Here is a 24188-nt window from a genome sequence, read left to right on the forward strand (position 1 = left end):
ATATTTGCAAACCCAAAATTTTTGTTGGGTTTTCACCTTTGACCCTGGTTCACCCAAGGAGAAATTTTGAATTTTTCCAAAAAATTAATAAATTTCGAAGTGGTTTAGCAGTATCCGAACAGGGGATTTGTCAAAATTTGAGCACGTGATTTTGACGTCACTTCCCCTGCTAACTACCACATGGAACATCTTTACCCTGCTCCAAGTCTGAGAGTCACTAATAGGGCATGCTTTTAGTGTCATTTTAGTTGATTTTACAGCCTTTTCGGGGTCAGTGAATCTATAATCACAGACCAACAAAAAATTTTAGGCACAAAAGGAGAGAGTCATTATAGAGTATTTCAGGGCCCCTGATTCCGAAAATGCACTTAGTTTTTTCGAATTGGCTCTAGTTTTTGAGATATCCGACAATGAAAATAATTTTGAAATCGTTACTTAAAAACTCTCAATTAACAAGTTACTTATTTTCAGCTCTGTTTACCATTATGATGTCATAATTGCACTTGTCCAGTTCAATTGGTTGATAAGGTACGAAAGTTCAAAACGCAAGCAAGGGTTGAAATGAACTGTGATTAACGTAAAGGATAGATGAATACTCAATGAAAACAGTTGTAAATCAGTAGGCCTACATCACAAGAAAAATAGCCCGAAAGTCATGTGTTTATGAATGCAGCCTTATATTGAAAAGGTAGGCCTACTGAAACGGATACTTGTACAAATGAAATTTTATTCTAAGCCTTTGCTAAGGCCAAGTCTTTGCTGCAAGAAGTTTTTTTTCTCTGGTCTATAGGCTAATAAATGACATATAGGCTAATAAAACATGCCTTTGACTAGTAGGATGCTGTACAAACAACTCAGATATATTTTACTGCATGAGGCAACGCAGAGGAGCAACACATTCTGCGATAGATACAGTGCTATATAAAAACAAGCATTATTATTACTTTGACATGAAGCTGGGTGATCAAGATAAGTCCTGGGTTCTACATCTTGTGTCCTCGGGCTTACTTCACATCATATTTTGATTGTTACTAGGCCAGTAAACGTTAAATAGCTGTTTGTTTGGGTTGTAATCAACGTGATTGGTTCCAAATGGCGTTTATACAACTCAGAAATGTGCCTGGGTTGGGATTACTTCCAGTTTTGTCTATGTAGCAAACGACACGACGTTAAATCTATAGGGCAGTGGTTCTCAACGGGGGCGGTACCGCCCCCCAGGGGGCGTTTTAATTATTAGGGGGCATTCTGGTTTACCCATCTACCGACCAGCGTAACGATTTTGTCACATCATTGTCTGGATAATCTACTCTACATGCTCGCACGATAGCCAAACAATTTCTCTTACACCATCGTCGTATTTGATTGACCAACCGTTTTATTACCAAACGCTATCTATTTAAAATTTAAATTCAGTAATTTTTCAGTATATCACAAAATCTAGTGAGTGCCATTATGACGTAACCACTACTACCAGTATAAGCTACTGTTTTCACATGCTTGCAAATATACTGTATGAGTGTATATTTGCTTTTCGTAATTGATCGTTTTTGTTGGGGGGCGGTAAAACTTCGCCAGTTTATAAAGGGGGCGTTGGGCCAAAAAAGATTGAGAAACACTGCTTTAGGGGCTCAAAATTGCAATAAAAATATTTTTGCTGTATCTCACAAACTAGAGTCAATTCCAAAAAAACTTAGTGAAAAACAAAAATTCGAGAAAACTTAGTGCATTTTCACAATCAGGGACCTCGAAATACCTTAAAATGACTCTCACATGTCGTGCCTTTATATATTTTTTTTGTTGGCCTGTGATAATCGATAAACATCATCAAATGATTCAAGAAACTGAAAGCAGTAGGCCTAAATATTTACTACGGTGAACGGTACACAAAGAAAATCATGTCTGAAATGTGGTAGAATTCGACAGTTTGAGAGTAATACACGTGTCAGTGTTCATGGAGTTGCTAATTAAACCACTTTGCTTGCTACAAGTTTGTGTTACTGCCTCTTATTGTGTCCATTAAGATGCTAGAATGCATTAGAAGATAGCGAGTGAGCAGTTTCAGAGATAAGCGAAAACTCGATATTTTGAAAAAATTCAAACCAGGTGAATCAGGGTCAAACGTTAATATTTTTTTGTGAAATTTGGTGTAGGAGATACATTTACCAAAAGGAACAATATTAAAAACTGACGAAAGATTTAAAAAAAAAAAAAATTTTTTTTCGAGATTTTGAGCCAGCCTACTTACCAAGCGAGGTTTCGTCGAAGAGGAATCTACTTTTACCAGGAGGGGAATACCTTCACTCAGTTTTTTTTTTTCATAAAAATTTGAAAATAACTTCAGTTCAATTAACGCCCTTGGCGTCTTGATGCATTCTCGTTCGGTCAATGTTCGCTCCATAAACTGCCATAGCTCCAAATGATTTTTATCTCGATATAAATTAAATTTTATTTGGTAGTTAATTTTCCAGTTGCATTGGTTGGCTACATCAACGATAGGCAATAGATGGCAATAAAATGCTAGCCTCATGGCTGAAATACGTTTCTATCGCTGTCAATTCATGCCACTCGACTGCCGAGAAACACAGGCAATAGAGTTAAAAGAGCACTTTGATAGGGTTAAACACCCAACTCGAGAAAAATTCTTTGTTCATGTTTATGAACATTATAGCTTTGCAGAAGATCATGGTCAGTGACGTGCGCAGAGGAACCATGCCCCCACTCCCCCTTTAAAAGCTTTATTGGACAATTAAATTTTCAATCAACGGTTTGGCTGGTTTTTGAATAACAACACTTAAAAAATTCCAAAAACTTGCCAGTAGCATATTAAAACTAAAACCAATACCGTTACTTATCTATGCAGTGCTTCATTGATTCGTACAAAAGGTACCAAAGCGTTGTTTGTAAGAAATTGGATTTTGAAATTTGACCACTTTTTAATTGAGCCAACTCTGGGCATTTGCCAAACTAACTCCTAACCCTTGCCATTTATAGTTTGTTTTTTCTAAAACATTAAAGCCATGTACAACCATCTTTTTGTTTCTGGTTTCTGACAATGCTATACCGTAGGTCTCAACATATTTATTTTTAACTCCGAATAATTTTGTGCTGGTTTTACTGGAGAACGTTTTTCTATAAATTACGTCATTGGCTTTTTCCCTCATCTATCGCAAAGAAGCCAAACTGTATCTATGTCGTCGAGCATTGGAGCCAAATCATCTTCTCCAATCTAAGACCTCTGCTCCTTTAACTGAGCAGCCCCGTCGACTAAAATCAAGGCCAAGAAATCAATTCGTGCCAGCCACTCAAATTCTTCTTAACGAGGCTAACAGAAAAAACATCTCTGCGGCTAATTAAATCAATCCGAAGTAGTCCAACTAGTTCAAATTCCAAATTTGGTATCTTCAGCGTGAGCTGAGTATGGTTATCCTGTGCTGGTTATTATTACTAAACAGGCGTTTGTTTTGACTAAAAAGGTTTTAAAACGTTCTTTTCGATAAAATCCTGCGTACGCTTCTGATTATGGTGACTCATTTTGAGGGTTAAAATATACTGAACATACCTCAAATAGACAATTAGACATATCGTCACAACAACCTTGGCTACGTCGCTGATACGGCAACACGCAACATACTGTGAGTTTGCAGCTGATCAAATCGTTGGTGGTAATTTTTTGCTAGTGACATCGCAATTATCTTCAACAGCGTTTCCAGCTTATCTGTTACCTCAGATCATTGTTTGAAGCAGGAACTGAAACAACATCCACCACTTTAAGTTGGAGCTTGTTATGTTTGATCCATTACCCGGAATCTCAACACAAACTTTACAAGGAAATCATTGAAGTCATAGGTTAGTACAACAAATACTGTTTGCTGCACGTTGGTTATTGGTAAGCTAGTAGGCTAAAGTTACAAAAATCAACGCCTTTTTATTCGTGCTCGTGTTCCTCCATGGTAGACATGGACGTAGGCCCGTATGGAACTACAGCAAAAACATTCAATATTAAGAATTTGTGCCCGAAAGGCTGTACAGTAGTAGCAAAATCATGTAAATGGAAAAAGTAACCCAATTACAACACTGATCGTCATAGCCGTACGAGACCAAACCATTTTGGGGGGCAGAACGTAAATTTGCCCAAATGTGCACGCTTTTATAGAAATTGCCCAAATAGGCTATAATGTATGCGGTGCATGATAACAGTGAAAAACTAACATAACAAGATCACTAGCAGTGGCGTAGCCAGTAATTTTGAAAAGGGGGGGGGGTTTTGACGGCGTGTTTCGGTTATGGCGACATCCAGCAGCGATGGGTCTGGGGGGCCTCCCCTAGAAAATTTTGAAAAATTACTTTGAATTTGGTGCATTCTGAGAGTATTTTCAACAAAAATGTGGTTATGAATATTCCTGTATAATGGTACTGTGCGGTGGCTAGGGACTGCGGTGGCATAGCAAAAGGATAAGATCATGTTTTCTTCGGCATTTTTCGGAAATAAAGCTACAATTTTCTATGTTTTCTTGTTGTTAATTCCTGGCTGAGATATTTGAATGTTTGGTAATGGCAAAACTCTCTCTTTGCAATACCCACCCACCCCCCTGGCTACGCCACTGATCACCATCTAGCTAGAATTTCTTACCAAAGTATTTAAGATAGAACAACTGAATTCATCTTTGAAGATACCTTGCTTGTGCATTGCTCGATGCTTCTGCACTTTGGCATGGTAAGTAGGAGTAACAAATATTGTTTTACACACCACAAATAATAAACAACGCCACTTAAATCAAATATAGTTATTACTATCTGAAGCCTTTACAAATTGTTTCACCTAACGGATCATCAGAAGGTCTGAAAAAAACATGCAAACAGTAAAGAATCGATAATTCTGAAAAGATATTAAATATTACAACTGTAATTTAATCTGCCAAAAAAATCTCTAAACCTGTACTTCCTGAGAAGATATTAAATATTGCAACTGTAATTTAATCTGCAAAAAAAACCTCTAAACCTGAATTCCTGAAAAGATATTAAATATTATAACCGTAATCTAATCTGCAGAAAAAAAACCTCAGAATCACATAGGACAACATCCATCCGCCACGACAAAGCTTTAATCAATTTGTCCCAATGGAAACCAAACAACATGATGGCAACATCTATGACATCACAAAGAAGCAAAATGCATATGTGATGATCAGCGCAATCTGTAGTAATCTGAACAAAATGAATAAAAATTGTTTTTAAACCTGTAAAAATTAAATGAGATTTATAACCTGTAAAAATCAAATGAAATTTAATATTTTCAAAATTATAACCTGTGAAAATCCCAAGGAATTGTGATGATGTAACCTGTAGTGACCCGAACAAATGAAATAAAATCTGTTTTTAAACCTGTAAAAACCTGTAAAAATTAAATGAGATTTATAGCCTGTAAAAATCAAATGAAATTTTTTAAAAAAAACCTGTGAAAATCAAAAGAAATTTATTTTATTTTCAGTTCCGAACGCTTGTTCAAAAGGTGGACACTATCAGCCTTCAGAATGGCCAGCTTTTCAGCCAAACATAGGCCACAATTGTTACGACCACCTCCACTATAAGGCCGAGCACAGCTGTGGATGGACCAAGTTATTTTAGGGTCAACACCCTTGTCCTTAAGGTCCCAAACTGCCTTAGATAGCTCGGTGCTGTTTCGTTTAGACCTATCCATGAAGGTACATTTATGGTTGGAAAAACGTTTTTTAAAAGTAGTTTCACAACAACCAATGTAATTAAGAACCTTCGGGCTGTTATCAATAGTAGCTTTGTAAACAACGGCCTTCTGCAAGCATTGCCCATTGAAAGGACAATCTGGCCTCACCCTACAATTGCAACCAGGCTGCGATGGTACATTATCAGCCTGCAATATTGCTTTATTGTGGGAGGATATGACACTTGCAACATTCGGAGTACAACTGTAGCTCAGCTTAATAGTATTACGGTTGAATATTTTGTGCAATCTATGATGGGGTGGAAAGTGTATGGAAACAAGATTGAAAAATTCCTTACCAATATTGCTATCAACCTGCAAGCTGAAAGGAGGGTTAAACCATAAAATTTTTTGGCTCCTTTTCCTAGATGTTCGTAAGTTATTAGCAGGGTTGTAGCAAACTCTCTCCGCAAAACCACTTTTCAAAAGGGCATCATTATAAACAGATGCGGTCTTATCAAATTCATTTTGGCCAAATGATGTGGCGGACAATCGCTTTGAAATCATGGTCGGGATTTGTCTCTTAATATTGGGTGGGTGATTTGACTGGGCATGAATATAAATTGGGTCATTATTGGGTTTTCTATAAGGCCAGAATTTACCAGATAGCAAATTCAAAGTGACGTCAAGAAAATCAGTTTCAATTAGTCCAGTATCTACAGTAATATTTAAGCCATGTTGTTTAAATAATTGAATGACATTTTTTCTCAAACGATCAATTTTAGGGCCAAATAAATTACGCAAAATAGCCAGACCATCATCACGATATAAGCCAAGCATGTTTCTGTCAACAATAGCAGAAAGTTCGTTCAAAAGAAACAAGCCGACCAACTCACAAATCTCAGCACCATCAAATGAGCCCATTGTAACATCAAACAAACCATCTTTCTTAGCCCAAGTTTCACCACCATCAAAAAGCAACAATTTCCTAGCATGGAAAATTGTTTGTATGATACAATCATTCAAATCAATAAATGGTTTGGCAAACTCAATTGCTTTACACAAAAGTTCATCCGTAATGGATGGATAAAAATCAACAATGTCAAATTTCATAAAGGTGCATTGACGTTTAGATGGAATAGCCTTAAACCAGGATAACACAGAGTCTGTGTTTTTCCATTGATTCAGTCGTGATGCATCACGGATGGTTACGTTAATAGAGTCCAAGTATTGTTTACTTATACGGCCAATCTGGGACTTGGAAGGGTTAAACAACCTGCATTTAGGGTTCGATGTAAAGTTTGGTTTATGATCTTTTAGCGTAATAAACGCTGGGTTGCTTGATACTTTTTCAACCCGATCATCAACCTTTAACGCCTTAGCAATCTTTTTAGCCTCAGTATTGATCGTGTCACTGATAGCAGGATTCACCTTTTTGTATTTTGCTGATACATTATCATTAAGCAATTTTTTATAATCCTGGGTTTTAACTTTGTATAAGTTAGTAGTTTTATCTGCTGATATCAACAGATCCGGAGAGTTAATAATGTTCTTAATGTCATTAGTTAGTTTTCTCTGAAAAGAATTGTAAATGGGTTTGAACTTAATATTACGAACCGTCTCGTATAAACCATTCTCAAATGGTATCAAAGCACCATGCTGTGGAGGTGTTCTTTCAGTCGTAAAGCCAAAGTTATTAAAATGCTCAGACTGAGAAACATCCTGCTGGTTAAGATCGAAAAAATAGGCCTTCCAACGTAAACGTTTAATAAAATTTTCAATCTTACCTAACATCGTCTTCAAATATCGATCCTTACTTGGAATAGCAATGTTTTTTAAAGAATAACCGTAGTTAATCTTTTCCAAATTCATAATATCTGGATAGTAGCATCAAAAGAAAGTGCTCAACTGGTTCAGTGCAGGAGCAATATTAAAACAATGAAAACTATTAATACTACAAAAAGTGCTCAATGCCAAGCAAAAAGGCAAAGCAGAGCGAATTAAATCAAATATAGTTATTACTATCTGAAGCCTTTACAAATTGTTTCACCTAACGGATCATCAGAAGGTCTGAAAAAAACATGCAAACAGTAAAGAATCGATACTTGGACTCTATTAACGTAACCATCCGTGATGCATCACGACTGAATCAATGGAAAAACACAGACTCTGTGTTATCCTGGTTTAAGGCTATTCCATCTAAACGTCAATGCACCTTTATGAAATTTGACATTGTTGATTTTTATCCATCCATTACGGATGAACTTTTGTGTAAAGCAATTGAGTTTACCAAACCATTTATGGATTTGGATGATTGTATCATACAAACAATTTTCCATGCTAGGAAATCGTTGCTTTTTGATGGTGGTGAAACTTGGGCTAAGAAAGATGGTTTGTTTGATGTTACAATGGGCTCATTTGATGGTGCTGAGATTTGTGAGTTGGTCGGCTTGTTTCTTTTGAACGAACTTTCTGCTATTGTTGACAGAAACATGCTTGGCTTATATCGTGATGATGGTCTGGCTATTTTGCGTAATTTATCTGGCCCTAAAATTGATCGTTTGAGAAAAAATGTCATTCAATTATTTAAACAACATGGCTTAAATATTACTGTGGATACTGGACTAATTGAAACTGATTTTCTTGACGTCACTTTGAATTTTCTATCTGGTAAATTCTGGCCTTATAGAAAACCCAATAATGACCCAATTTATATTCATGCCCAGTAGGGTGGTCCTTAAAAATCATTTTTTTGAAATTTACTGCTCCTAACCCTTAAAAAGTTTCGTCCTTACAAAAAATGAGGTCTTGCAAATTTTTTTTAAATTTGAAGATAATTTAGAGGGTGCACAAGACCCCTCAAGTTCCGCATCCCCTTAAAAATGCAAAATTTGGATATCTCGAAAACCGCTTGAGCTAGAGGTGTGCTTTTGGTGTTTAAAGATGCAGAAGACAAGGTTTTCTATATGCTTTCTGAACATTGAATATGCCTATCTTGAGTAAAAAAGCAGTTATTTTGAAAAAACTACTTTTTAAGGGTTTTGCATGTAAGATTCTTAGTTAAACAATAGTGTAGACCAAAAAAACACAATTCTACAATTTACCTTTCTAACCTGTTAAATTGTGATGTTACAAGTAAACAAATAGAACATTGCAAACATGTGTTGTAGGGTAATAGGGTGGTCCTTGCACAAATAACAGGGTCGGGTAAGGTGGTCCTTACGAGAAAATTCACTTAAATTCTGAGACTCGATAATTTGTTTTTGAAAAAAGCTACAAAATCACTTCTTGTAACCAAAAATAGGAAAAAAATGCGCAGTAAACTATATCATACAAAGCATAAGCTTAGCATTATGACAAATTATTGGGCTTTATCAGAATATCACTGACCGCAAAATTAACTAGCTTTTCGCATTGCTTTGGCATAAAAATCACATAGTTTTTCTGTCCGCATTGTTAATTGTTTGCCAACACATGCTTGTCAGCTAAAGTGGCTTTATTGCAGTTTGGAAATCGTTTCCGAAGGTCTGCAACCACCTGCATCAGATACTGAACCTGTTCTTCATTGTGAGTGAGGATGCGGTTATATCCCTCTTATGAGAGCTACACCTCGCTCAGTGTGGTCATCTGTGACAGTTAGAGTGTCTACTACCTTTGATGCCTCACAGTAAGCATCACAGATTGCCCAGGTTTCTGAATCCTGTTCCATAACCTCAGTTGATATGTCCAGTTCTTTGAACAGTGACAATGACCCCTTATTAACCTGGTCAGACAACTCCAGTCGATCAGTCATTGCAGAATTGATGGTCAGTCGTTAAGGGGCATCCTCAGTTTCTTCCCGCTTTTGTATTGCTTTAACCATGAGTCTTTTGGTTTGGGCCGACACAGAATGATCAAAAAAGGCAAGAGCAGCTAGTTCTTCAGACAGATACCACAGGTGGGAGGAAAACGTGGATGATACAGCATTCGACACTACTGCAGTGTTAATACTGGAATATGCTTTAAAAGATCTAAATCGTTATTCGGGGCCGCAGCAGGAGATTCTATCCATGCCTTAAGGTACAATTTTGTAGCAAAAATACACATTTGCAAGAGCCCACTCCTTTCTCTTTCTGTAAGTTTAAACTGGTCATAAAACATCTAAACTTTTAATGAGTACAAAATCTTCGACATTTCTTTATGCATTGGGCCAGGAGTCATAAAATGAACACCCCTCGGAGGAATAGTAAATCGTAACTCTTTTCTTTCCTTCAAAGATTTTTCAGCCCAAGCTATTAAATCCACATCGATGACTGTAGCAGCTATTTGTTTGTTTTCAGCTATTGTGGTGAACCTTGTCGTGTCTATAAACTCCCAGCGTGTTTGAAATCTTTTAAATACTAGAACATCTGGTGAAGCAATGCTTCTCATGATTGTGGTAAAAGCTGTTTGTACTAGCAGCTCATGAATATGATGGCGGCATGCTAGATACAATAGGTCTTTTTGCAGCTTTTGTTCAATGAGAACACATGAGCCAAGCTTTCGCCCTGTGTTGGAAGCAGTAGTGTCAAATGATAGCGCAATCACTTGTTCTTTTTAGGCCCCATTCATTGAGAGCTTCTACAGCAGCTTTTGCTTGTTTTGATCCCGTTCCGTTTGGCAATTTTGCTACTTGCAGCAGCTGAGAAACCCCATTACCAGTTACAATAATCTGCAAAGTGCAAGCGGTCGACATGCTGTTTGGTTGTCAAGTCTCTGAGAAGCTTTCCATCCCAGTTGACAACCACAGGAACATTAGCTCGGAACTCAGCTTTAAGTTTTACATGAATTTCATGAAGTTTTACATTAGCTCGGAACTCAGCTAGACTTAGGGACATGAAAACAGTAGCCTACTTACAGGTGGTTAAAGATTATGAACATTGTGTATCTGCTGCCTAGGTCGCTGGATTTCTAGTCACTTTAAACACTGTTTTTTGTTTACTTGTAACATCAGGTTAGAAAAGTAAATTGCAGAATTGTGTTTTTTGGTCTACACTATTGTTTAACTGAGAATCTTACACGCAAAACCCTTAAAAAGTAGTTTTTTCAAAATAACTGCTTTTCTACTTTAGATAGGCATATTCAATGTTCAGAAAGCATATAGAAAACCTTGTCTTCTGCATCTTTAGACACCAAAAGCACATCTCTAGCTCAAGCGGTTTTCGAGATATCCAAATTTTGCATTTTTAGGGGGATGCGGAACTTGAGGGGTCTTGTGCACCCTCTAAATTATCTTCAAATTTAAAAAAATTTTGCAAGACCTCATTTTTTGTAAGGACGAAACTTTTTAAGGGTTAGGAGCAGTAAATTTCAAAAAAATGATTTTTAAGGACCACCCTATTGCCCAGTCAAATCACCCACCCAATATTAAGAGACAAATCCCGACCATGATTTCAAAGCGATTGTCCGCCACATCATTTGGCCAAAATGAATTTGATAAGACCGCATCTGTTTATAATGATGCCCTTTTGAAAAGTGGTTTTGCGGAGAGAGTTTGCTACAACCCTGCTAATAACTTACGAACATCTAGGAAAAGGAGCCGAAAAATTTTATGGTTTAACCCTCCTTTCAGCTTGCAGGTTGATAGCAATATTGGTAAGGAATTTTTCAATCTTGTTTCCATACACTTTCCACCCCATCATAGATTGCACAAAATATTCAACCGTAATACTATTAAGCTGAGCTACAGTTGTACTCCGAATGTTGCAAGTGTCATATCCTCCCACAATAAAGCAATATTGCAGGCTGATAATGTACCATCGCAGCCTGGTTGCAATTGTAGGGTGAGGCCAGATTGTCCTTTCAATGGGCAATGCTTGCAGAAGGCCGTTGTTTACAAAGCTACTATTGATAACAGCCCGAAGGTTCTTAATTACATTGGTTGTTGTGAAACTACTTTTAAAAAACGTTTTTCCAACCATAAATGTACCTTCATGGATAGGTCTAAACGAAACAGCACCGAGCTATCTAAGGCAGTTTGGGACCTTAAGGACAAGGGTGTTGACCCTAAAATAACTTGGTCCATCCACAGCTGTGCTCGGCCTTATAGTGGAGGTGGTCGTAACAATTGTGGCCTATGTTTGGCTGAAAAGCTGGCCATTCTGAAGGCTGATAGTGTCCACCTTTTGAACAAGCGTTCGGAACTGAAAATAAAATAAATTTCTTTTGATTTTCACAGGTTTTTTTTAAAAAATTTCATTTGATTTTTACAGGCTATAAATCTCATTTAATTTTTACAGGTTTTTACAGGTTTAAAAACAGATTTTATTTCATTTGTTCGGGTCACTACAGGTTACATCATCACAATTCCTTGAGATTTTCACAGGTTATAATTTTGAAAATATTAAATTTCATTTGATTTTTACAGGTTATAAATCTCATTTAATTTTTACAGGTTTAAAAACAATTTTTATTCATTTTGTTCAGATTACTACAGATTGCGCTGATCATCACATATGCATTTTGCTTCTTTGTGATGTCATAGATGTTGCCATCATGTTGTTTGGTTTCCATTGGGACAAATTGATTGAAGCTTTGTCGTGGCGGATGGATGTTGTCCTTAGTGATTCTGAGGTTTTTTTTCTGCAGATTGGATTACGGTTATAATATTTAATATCTTTTCAGGAATTCAGGTTTAGAGGTTTTTTTTGCAGATTAAATTACAGTTGCAATATTTAATATCTTCTCAGGAAGTACAGGTTTAGAGATTTTTTTGGCAGATTAAATTACAGTTGTAATATTTAATATCTTTTCAGAATTATCGATTCTTTACTGTTTGCATGTTTTTTTCAGACCTTCTGATGATCTGTTAGGTGAAACAATTTGTAAAGGCTTCAGATAGTAATAACTATATTTGATTTAATTCGCTCTGCTTTGCCTTTTTGCTTGGCATTGAGCACTTTTTGTAGTATTAATAGTTTTCATTGTTTTAACAACGCCACTTAAATATTCAGTTGTGATGTCATAAAGACTCAAAAAATAAACATTGCAAGAAACCGGCTCAGGGGGACCATGCGGATTCAGAAAAAAGTACATAACAATTGGGAAATTATAATTAAATGTAATAAAACACAGACATACTACTTCTGTTGAAATAAACTTTGTTCAATCAATTAAAGTAGTTTTGATGATACGAATTTTAGTACAAAAATAAAAAGGTCTGGTAGCACTACTTCTAAAAATATAGTGAGGCTAGGTAATTTGATGACAAAAATAACTAAGCTTGATATATTCTAAGTTTGCATACAGACGGTGACGTAGGATTCAAAGAACCCAATTAGCCTAGCAGTACGTATTTACATTGATTCAATGTCTGAATACTGAATAATATTCAATCATCGGATTTGCAGAAGGCGTCGTTGGATTTTCAAAAAATTGCCGAATAGAGAACTCGCCGAAAAAGGCTCTCGCCGAATAGGGAACTCGCCGAATAGTAGCAGAACCTTTTATAAAAGTAACCAAACAAAGCTAAGCAACACCTTAACATTACTTTTAACAGGTATAACATGTTTTTGTTAAATTTTGTGGTGTTGCTTAGCTATGTTCGTTTATGGTTGAAAAAGTACTGTGACCTCCCCACCCGAATTGTTTTATAAAAGTATTTACCAGATTTATATAAATTCATATTTTGTAGTTGCCCAAATCAAGATAATGCGTTTATGGATATTATGAAAAAAATTAAAGACTTTGTAAATGTTGATGCCGAGGCAACTGCATCATGCCAATTTGGGCAGTTTTATAAATAGACTATGATCAGATACTGCAATTTCATATTTTTTTGTTGCCTAAATCTAAACGATACAGTTATGTAAATGGGAAAATTAATGAATTTGTTCATTTTGGGGAAACTGCCTCACGCTAATTTGGGCAGTTGCATAAACAGACTAATCAGTTTCATCAAATAATTTCATGTTTTCAGCTGCCCAAATCAACACGATGCATTTGTGAAAATTAATAAAATTAGCTATATAGCAAATTTTGCGTTTTGAATTGGGCAGTTTCACAAAAGTATTAGAGACATATTTTGGTGGTTGCCCAAATTGGCATGATGCAGTTGGTTAAATGCATTTCGTACTGCAGTTTGATCACCATGCAATACAATAGGCTATATCAATATGGGTGTGCCAAATGAAAATTTGCTGCACATTTCTTGTGCAAATAAGAGGCTGTACTTAGTTTGATAGGTAAAAGATATTAATTTATAGTTTTTCTTAATTTATGCAATTTTGTAGCGCTTTTTATAGCAATTTTTGCCCTAATAATTTCAAGATTTTGCCCGAATTCGCGACGTTTTGAAACAACAGAGGGGGCGGCTGCCCCCCTGGCTCGTACGGCTATGCTGATCGTACACCAGCTCGGTTTCCGAGTGATTATCGTCTTCGGTTTTAGTGCTGGATCAGTGTTATTAACATGTTAAACTCGGCATTTCACAAGGCACGAAAATCCGGGAAGCTCCAAAATGACTTGCATTTGTGCTATCAGCAAGATTAGACTAATTTTGCAATTAATTTGGATTCCATATTGGATCAAACCGAGGACATTAAAATCGATACCGATTGTGTTCTTGCATAACGCAGTGAGGATAAGTCTGGCAATAATGTGATGACATCCATATAGGGATTGTAGATTATAGGGATGCGAAACTTCATCCGCTTTTGGCTTATCCGCAACACTAGAAGGGTTACGTTTTTTTCTAATTTACAAAATATATTACTTTTTATGGGTTATATAAGAAGAGTTAAGTTGGTTTTAAAGTAATTTAAGGTTTTTAGTTGAAAGCAAGCCTGCAGTAAAGCGTAAAAAAAAATGTCAAATTGGCAATTGACCCTTCTAATGTTGAAGGAACAACGGAGTTACGCGTCCCCTAATGTACCGTCCCTACATCCATAGGCGTCGATTACGCGGAGGCAGGGGGCGGCGCCTCCTCGGGTCTAAGACATAGGAGGACGAGATACCTCTGCCTCCTCGTTTTTTTAAAATATATTATCAACTTTGTGATAAAACTGCTTTTTTCAGTTTGATAGCATCTTGCTTCTTCGCAGCCTTAATCGGTACTTGGCTAGTATAGCACTGACTAGCTTCTAAGGTAGGAAGAGCGTTAGGCTTAAGAATCCGAAATTTAGTTCGAACGAGTCCCATCATATTCTTTGAAACGTCAATTTCAAACAAATGCTCCTTCCTGAAACGGAAGGTTTTATATTCTGACACGAGATACTTCTTAGTTCCCCGTTTCGTCGCTTTTTTGAAATATTGAGCCAAGTGTCCACGATAGTCTTTTATCAAGTCCTGGGTAACTCGAACCACTTCAAACTGTTCTTCAACCATGTTGATCCATCCATCATACCATTCCATCTTCTCTCTCCGCCGCTTCATTTTCTCAATCGTAGTAAAATGCCGGTCACATGGCAGAAAACTGTGACCCCTTATTGGCAGATTATGATCAATAGCATCAAAATCTCCGTTTTTTACCAGTGTATGAAAAAACTGCAGTGTGGTTATGGTTTTGGCCCTTGCAACCGTCAGAATAAACGTTTACCTTCTTGACTCCGCGTAATCATTTATCATTTTGGTTTTGGCCCCATTTATGATATGAAAGAATGGCCGAAGTCCTTGACTTGGGCCATTCTTCTAATCATACAAATTTATTTGCCTTCGATAACACGTTTCAAAGCGTGGATTTGGACCTTTCTTTTGCTCATAAGGTAGCGCTAGGCATGGTGAGTATAACTCATTTTGCCAAAAATGTGGACTTGGGCCCTTCTCATTTTCAGGTATTCAATTTATAGGCTATCAGACAATTCAACAATTCTGAGAATGGTCTCATTGACTTCACAGGATATAGAAACCTAGATATAGATACCAAAACTACATGTTTTGGTCATATGATGACCGAGTTATGGTCAATTTACTGTTATTTTAAAGGTTTGTCGGCCATCTTGGAAACCATCTTGAAAATAACCACTTTCCGGAAGTTGAATCGCTTAAGATTTTGAATATGTCAATACTGACACCCAATACTAATCAAATCAGTTGAAAAACCTTTTGTTGCAATTTTTTGGGGTAAGGGTACCATATGTCATATATTGCCCTAACTATACGGATTGCGAAATGGAGTCGGCAAATTTCATTTTCAGATGTAATGATTTCTTGTCGGTTCTAAACTTCATGAGGATTTTTAATATGCAGAGCTTACGAAATAAAATAAGTGCTTTTTGGAAAATAGTATTCACTACTCAATAAGCAAAAAGAGCTGTTTTAAGCGATCATTTTTTTATTATTTTTGCGAATATAATCGTTCTCATCACGTAACAATATATGATCGTTGCAGTCGACCTTAAACCTTAGCGGCCGCATGAAACAATGGTGTAAGGTTGGTTGGGTAATAATAGCGATAATAAACGTCGTTAACGCAGGCAGCTGATCACACAAAAAAAATACAGAAAAGCCTGAGAAAATAAAGTAAAAATGCTTAAAAACTTTAAAGCACCACACCCACCAACAACGGTAACTTGCATAAGTGTTTTTAAATTGTGCGACGATTTCGGCATGGAAATTAAAGAAGCAAATGTTGAGAACGTCAAAGCCGCAATATTTATACTTGCGATCAAGACCATTGAAGATCCTTTTTTTTTTTTATTGAATTCTCACACATTTCGTGTATCTTTGTTTCAAGAACGTCATGGGGAGTCTTCATCGTGCACTTCATTGACCTAGTTTTGTTTGAACTAAATTGTTTTGATCTTTCAAAGCTGCAGTTCCCCGCCCGTTTTTAATGTCATCGACGTTCACATGGCGAGTTGCAGTTTTTCTTTCCGCTACTGGACTCGTTTTTGATCAACGTTAACGCAATTACAGCCAAATTAAATCATGCTCAGAACTTTGCACGACAATTGCGACAGACTGACATGCGGGTCCACAAATAGTGCATTTTAATCGTTTGGGCTGAAAATCGGCAACTTTAAAAATTGCTTTCAGAATTTGCTGGAAACTCTTGCTCCCCCCTGAAATTTGCTTACTTCATTAAGAAATCGACGCCAATAATGATATCTTACTGTAATATGATTCAAAGTTGAAACTAAATCCTATCGCGAAACGACCTTAGCAGTGGTAGAGCGACAATAAATAAAACCATAACATTATTATTAACACTGATCCTGCTAACAGTTTTCACTGAAATTAAAGATAAAAAAAAGTCACATTGAAAACTTTATCAAAACATATCATTGGAGAAATCAACCTTTTCCAATCTTATTCTTAACAATCTAATCTGTGGCCTCTGACTTGATTAAACTTTTCAAATACGTTGAAACTACATCACTTTATTTTAGGTTCAAATGGAAAGATTTCCACGTCGAAACGAGCTGATATGCCATACACTAATGCGTTCATAGAGGAAGTAGCTCGGTTTCGATCAGTGGTGCCTTTAAGTATCCCTCATAAAGTTTCAGAAGACGCTCACCTGAATGGATATTTTCTTCCAAAAGGAACTCAGGTAAATAAGCAGATAGCTGTGTGAGTTACTGAGTCGTTTGTGTGATTTTTCCAACGCAACTGCCTCGCACCTTTTATTTCCTTAGCAATTTCACTTGAGGTTGGACACACAAGTTGCTTATTATCCTCAACACTAATTGGTTTTACTTAAAACAAACATTGTTGTTGATCTGCATTGAAGTTTTTATTTTATTTTTTATTCACTTTAAAAGTTCAGTAAAACGTTGCTTCAACGTAAAATATACTATCGTATCCTCAGATCAGGGCTAAAATTGAAATTAAAATTAACCCCATTTCACTAATGTAACCATCATGTATGTATACATCAACTGTGAAAATTTGAAGCTATTTTTTTCTTCTAACAAGTCTAATGAGATGGATTTCTAGTTCGATTTCACATTCTCGTATGCGTAATTGTCTGAAAAGCTTTGAAAGGTGGGGAGGATGCCCCAATACGCCGTTCCCCCATACATACATTGCTGGACACAACTCTGATAACAACTTCATTGGCTTTAAGAAGCCCTGCATATTGCCATACAGAAAACATATTTGTTAGTTATGGCTCTATTCCAGTACAACGTCTATCTGAATTTTTTGAAATATATATAGCAATATCAGACAAACAAAACAAAGTAACTTCAGCGGGTTTAACATGTTTTATTACAACGAGATATAACATAATTAAAAATCAACTTAGACGTTTTCGACGTGTGTGTCCTCATCGGGAATAACTTAAATCTGCAATACAAGTAAACAAAAAATGGTAAGATAAATCTGACTACGCCCTATAACTGTAACGACGCTCTGGGCTGAAAAGCACAAACTGAACAAATGATACAAGAATGATTACGAGTAAATTATACGGCGGGAAACAGCTTTTAAACGTTAAGCTGTTAAGCTTAACTTTAACTTAAACTTCAACTCGCTAAAGTTACTTTGTTTTGTTTGTCTATGGTGCAACAAAGCAAATTCTCTACCAAAGCTTCAGCAATATTACTTTTACAGGTCATGTCAAATGTATGGGCAGTCCATAATGACGCAAAATATTGGGAAAAAACTGAACAGTTCCTCCCGGAACGTTTTTTAGACGATGAAGGAAACTTTTTTCGTTCCAACAACGTCATCACGTTTTCGATGGGTCCACGTCATTGCATAGGAGAGCAACTAGCTCGGATGGAAATATTTATCTTCCTTGTTGGGATGGTCCAAAAGTTTCAATTTCTTCCTGATCCTGATAAATTTCCTGATATTGAAAACGGATCAAAAGGATTTCTACATGCTCCTCACCCTTACAAACTAGTCGCTAAGGAACGATAAATGATAAAACGTGTTGAATTAATTAAAAAATTTGTTTCAAAAACTCAAGAACAAGAATTGCACTTAGCTCAGTGCAGATTGTAATTAATTTCAGTCATTTATTATTAACATTGTTTCAAAAAAGTGAACATTATATTTTTCGTTGTCAGTTGTCCAAAATAAAAGAATAACAATTGTCTAATTGAGCATATAACTCTTGGCCTCAACCTTTGCACTTGCATCCCAGGTGTTTTCACCAAGTGGCAGCACTAAAACTATTAGACATACCAGTATATCTTTACATGACAGGGCTACTCCCTCCGTTCTTGTGTGGGTAGCTTGACGTTAAAACACGTCCTCTGGTTTGTTTTCAATTTAAGCGTTATCTTTTTTTCCAACACGAAGTCAGAGACCAAAGTGGACCTAAATGCTGTTTCTGCAAAAACGCTGCAACGCCAAGTGGCCCATTGTGTACAGTATATTATCAACAAGATGGGAGGCTATGGCTGTTCTAGTGGCCTATTTTGTACCAAAACATAGAAAACAAATACGTAATTTTTGCTGGTCAGACAATGTTTTGTTTTATTTGGAAGCTCTTATCTTAGCATGGTTGGTGGATTGTTTGCAACTAAATTCGATCGAAAAACTTTACGTGTCCCTGTCCCACCATCCGCTGGATCACTGAAACTTTTTAAATTCTGTTTTGATGAAAAGGGATTCTTCATCTTTTAGAAACACAAATTCCTAACTAGTTAAGCCTGATTAACTTACTTTTTATTTTCATTGTGGTACTGCCAGAATTTTTATTAACCTCTAACTGAGATAACCTATTAGAGAGCTTAATCTTGGCAGTTTCGCATGCTTGCAGAGACTTTAAACCATTGAACACGGGCACGATTACCTAGGTCCAAGGTAAACAGAATGAGGCTTCCGCTGGTTATCAAACTGTTGTTGTCTGCTGATTGTTCCATGTAGTGGGTGCAGGGCCGGATTTAGCTGATGGGGGGCTCGGGGCACTTTTAGATCGGGGGGCCTCCGTGCAAAAAAAATTTTGCGCCTACGGCTCGAAAAACCACCTCTATGTCTACAGTAGCATTAATCCTGCACTGCACAGCATTTTGTAGAAACTTTGAAGGCTGAAAGAAAAAAATAACACAAAATCACATTTTTTCCACGTAGGGGGCCCGGGGCACCTGCACCCTCTGCCCCCCCTAAATCCGGGCTAAAGTGGGTGCCGTTAACACGTAAAATCCCGTTAAATAGAAAGCTGGCCTGAAATGCGGTACTTAATAGTCGAGCGCACACTTCGCGAGTCGAACCAGCGTTGGTTGGTTTTTGAATCTTTATCCTCGGACTGGCAAAGCCTTGACTGGTTATTCCTGGTAGTTTCGCATACCGTACTTAATTGTAATGTAGAGGCTCTTGACGCAGGGCCGGTTACCGAGATTGACAGAGTGGAGTTTTCCGATTTTTGAAGTGTTGTTGCCGGGGAATTATTCCATTCACTAGGTGCCGCTGAATGGAGAGCAGTCCTGAAGTGCGTTGCTCAAGCGCACACCTCGAGAGTCGAACCAGCGCCGCGTGATCTTGAGCCGGGCGCGTTACCACTGAACTAACGGGACGGACAAGCGTTGCTTTAACTTGCATTTCCTCTTGACGTTGGTCGCTGACACAACCGAGCTATCTGGCGGAAAGTTGACAGAGCGATTTTGCTGGATGGCGTTATTGTAAAGTAATATTCTCGTCAAACTTATAACAGCAATAGAAACAAATGTCTTTCTATCTTCTTTCGTATGAGAAGTTATTTTTAAGCTACATTTCATTGACGTGTATTGTTTTCGCTGAGATAGTCAAAAATGAAAACAATTGAACCTGGTTAAATGTCTGGGCATTCTTCGAGCAGCCACTTGATGGTAGAGTCCTCCAGCGTTGATAGACCATTTGCTTTTGGTGGAGTAAAAATCGGGCAGTGGTAAAGTATATGATCTGCTGTCTGTTTTTCTGCATCGCAGATGCTGAATGGCCCCAACTGCACCTCAAACATTGGAAGCGCCCAACGCCCGTACGGAGGCGATTCAGCCGTAGGCCTACCCAGGCATGTCGGCTTAGATTCTTTCCTGAAGGCATGGGTCCAGCGTCGGAACAAAGGAGTGAGTCTGGAGGTGCTGTGTGTGCATTCCTCTTTCTAGGTGTTACTGATCCAAGATGAAGCACTGGCGTTATGCTCCAGTAAAAATTGGGCTTGAGCATCAAAGAGGCTTCTTGATTTGAGACGTTTCTTTGTTGCTGGTCTGGTAATGTAAGTATTGAGTGACCCCAGCAATTTGCGAGTTAGAAAGAGTGTGGCAGCTATGCAGCGTCGCTCGGCTGGAGCAATACGGTACCTGAAAGAACAGCTAACAACTTATTAGGTGTAGGTTTCAAACATCCCAATACAATACACAAGGCGTCGTTATTGGAATAATGGAACAGCCGATTCTAGAGTGGCCCAAGTTAAAAAAGCGGATTTGAGATCACCAAGTTCAAAGACCCATGCCACGACAAACATTGCCACTGAAGGTTTACAATCTTTATTTTTATAAAGGTTGTACGCCCTAATGAAGATTAATAAAGATTGCAAACCTTCAGCGACAACGTTCACCACAGCGCGAATCTCCAAACTCGATTATCTCAAAATCACTGTTTTTACTTGGGCCACTTTAGAATCAGCTGCCGACAATTATTGTCGATCAGGTGAGTATGAGCACTACGATTCCATACAGGGGTGCAGTGGAATGGACATTGGAAAAAAACCGGGCTTGTGCTCAAAGTTGTTACTGTTGCACCCCAGCTCGTATCTACCAGTCGACAAATAAGGGCAACGCTTGATGTTACCTTCTTGTGGAGTGATGATAAGTGAGAGTTCTGTCCAACCTAACACAGAGGCAGACAGATGTGGGGTTAAAAGGCAGAAAGTCTTCATTGATGTTGATGTTCAACTCACGCTTTGCTTCCCTGTTGTTCAGATGGAAAGCAGTCGACACCGTTTTAGTTTTGCTAAGCTTAAGTTTTCACTTGTGAAAGTAGTCTGCGTTGGAGTCCTTTTCAGTGCTGGGGGCCATTCCGAAGCGTTGTGCACTATAGCCAGATCGTCGGCATAGGCATACAGAATTGGTGGAAAGTTATGGATGTAAATAATTAAAAAGGAGTGGAACCAGGAAGGATCCCTGAGGTTCTAGGGGTGTCTTGGAGTGCGTCTTTGTCCGCGCCTAGAAGTGAGGGTGAAGGTGCGGTTGTAGGCAAGCTCCATAATTCTAATCATGTGCTTATCCGGAAAAAGACAAAGTTTCCAAATAAGGCCGTGGTGCCATACCGTGTCACATGCAGCAGTGAGACCGATGAACACGGCACCATCCATTGTCTTTTTTCAAAACAATCCTCTATATCTTGGCTTATGCGAGTGATCTGCTGTTCCACAGTTGATTGACCGCGGCGAAAACTGGCTTCTTCTGGTTGTAAGAGCGGGTCGATCATTGGATTGACGCGGGTATGGATGAGCCGTTCGAGAATTTTATAAAGGATACGTAGGAGTGAGATAGAACAATAGATCCTTGGGCTTAGTATGGCTATGACGTTTGCTCGTCTCCAGGTTTTGGATATTTTAGGTGGTGCAGGGAAGAGGAGAGGAAAGCGTGCATCCAGGATTTCAGTGCTTTGCCAGCGTGGAGGATGAACTTCGGGCACATATGAAATAAAACTGAATCATACTCAAACAAAATATACAGCTTTTTTTATGTGTGCATAAGTAGCCTGTACGATCGTTATCACGTTTCACCACTGTCTTGTCAATGCTGTCATATAAAGTTTAAGCTTGTGAGTCTATACTCGGCCATCTGATGGTGAATGTTAATAGGAGTTTACTTGTTGGAATCGCGGCTGGTCCATCCGCCAAGTCACTTTAAAATTAATATGCTGAAAGAAGGTGAAGTCAAAACTCTTATGTTCACACATTTTCATTGTATTTGATGTTATATTAAAACCTTTTGCCATGTCTACATTGCGAGTTAAAATCGACAAAAATTTGCCATGCAGTTCTTGTATCTATGAGTGCCTAAATTTGTATGTCGCGGGGGGATATCAAAAACTTCTTCAAACCTCTTCAATTTTTTACATTGTGTTTTGGTGATATATTTGAAACTTTTGCCATATCTAGCTAATTAAAATTGAGAAAAAAAAATGTTTTGCCATTTTTGATCCACCCTAGTGTGCATAAGCGGCCTGTACCATCGTCATCACATTTTATTTTTTGTGTACAAACGCATATCAAAAGTGTTAAAAGTAGGCTACATCAGTCCAGGACTAATGTTAAGTGCTCACGTGAAAAACACTTATATTTGACAAAAGTGTTTGATTTTGTGATTTCAAACTTTTGATATCTAACGAAACTTCGTTTAAGACTATGAATATTTACAACAAAATTGAAATCGAAAGAATTTGTTTCTGCCCCGTTAGCTCAGTGGATAAGCACTCGACTAAAGATCAAGCTTGTTCGGCTTTCACTCTGTCAAGACGGCTCTCCATTCAGCAGCACCTAGTGGATGGAATAATTCTCCGGCAACAACACTTCAACAATCGGAAACTTCACTCTGCTAATCTCGGTAAGCGGCCCTGCGTCAAGAGCTTCTACAAGTATGCGAAACTACCAGGAATGACCTATCAAGGCTTTGTCAGCCCGAGGATAAAGAATCAAAACCAACCAATCCATACATTTCGATAACCTACTTTACAGAAATCAAGTTATAGGAATACTATTTTAGTGCTAAACATCTTTAGGTAGGGACAGTGCCGTGTCAAGAGGGGCCCAGCTCCGGGATCTACTATTTTAGGGGGCCCACAAACAATAAACTTTTGCTTTTCAGTAACAGCGTGTTTACCGTACGGTACAGCTTTGGACTTTCATGCTGAGCGGACCACACTCCTAAAAGGGCTTAGGCCTGTAGCAAAGAACATGCAAAATAAGGTTGCCAAGTACAAGATCAACACACTAAGTGGCGGTAAATGCACAAAGTAAACTGTACATTACTAAAATTGCTGTTTCTGAATACTGCAAAGTTGTCAGTGAGTGATTTATGCATTTCTTATTAGCGCAACGCTCAAGCCAAGATAGTCACATAACACGAGAACCAACAAACAGAATATACTATGGCAGTGGTGACCAAAGTGCAGCTCTTTGAGCCTTCAATTGTGGTTCTTTATTGAATTACACATGCATTTTTTCTATATTGCTAAGTTGTTCGACCAGATTATAAAACCATGCATTCTATCAAGTATTAACAGTGGAATAACATAAATAGATAAAAGGCACATAAAAGGATGGAGTGATTGTTTGTTAAATAGCAAAAGACGCTGGACAGACTAAAGATAAGTTGAGACCCTAGCTAGACGAAGGTAAATTCCGGTGGTGCAGAAACTGGTTAATGCGAGTTGGTGTAAACTATTGAATATCAAATTTCTGTAGCAATACTTCCATTTTTTTTCTTTTTGAATATTAAAAAAAGCTGACAATCTAAAAATAATTAGGCCCCTAAACGGCTATACTCCAAGCCAAGCATAACATGCGTTTTACGAAGAACTGTTTACGAAGAAAACGTCGGACACCCTAATTTATATACGTTCAACAAGCAATAACAAAAAAGATCAGCAACCTCTCAAGCATGTGTAATTACAG

At 37.7% G+C, this 24188-nt stretch overlaps 1 pseudogene across 1 annotated transcript in view; it reads left to right on the forward strand.

Moving 5' to 3' along the window:
- The window catches only part of LOC145780689 (cytochrome P450 2U1-like), a 32098-nt pseudogene extending 13415 nt beyond the window's left edge, over positions 1–18683 (forward strand). Inside the window, exons 7-12 of the transcript XR_014290667.1 lie at positions 3702–3846; positions 9395–9483; positions 12228–12268; positions 12649–12755; positions 17023–17186; positions 18191–18683. The product of XR_014290667.1 is annotated as a cytochrome P450 2U1-like (transcript). The remainder of the gene's footprint in view (positions 1–3701; positions 3847–9394; positions 9484–12227; positions 12269–12648; positions 12756–17022; positions 17187–18190) is intronic.
- Positions 18684–24188: the final 5505 nt, after the last annotated feature.

The sequence above is a fragment of the Aplidium turbinatum genome, chromosome 12 (genome assembly GCF_918807975.1).
Source record: "Aplidium turbinatum chromosome 12, kaAplTurb1.1, whole genome shotgun sequence".
Taxonomy (NCBI): Eukaryota; Metazoa; Chordata; class Ascidiacea; order Aplousobranchia; family Polyclinidae; genus Aplidium; species Aplidium turbinatum.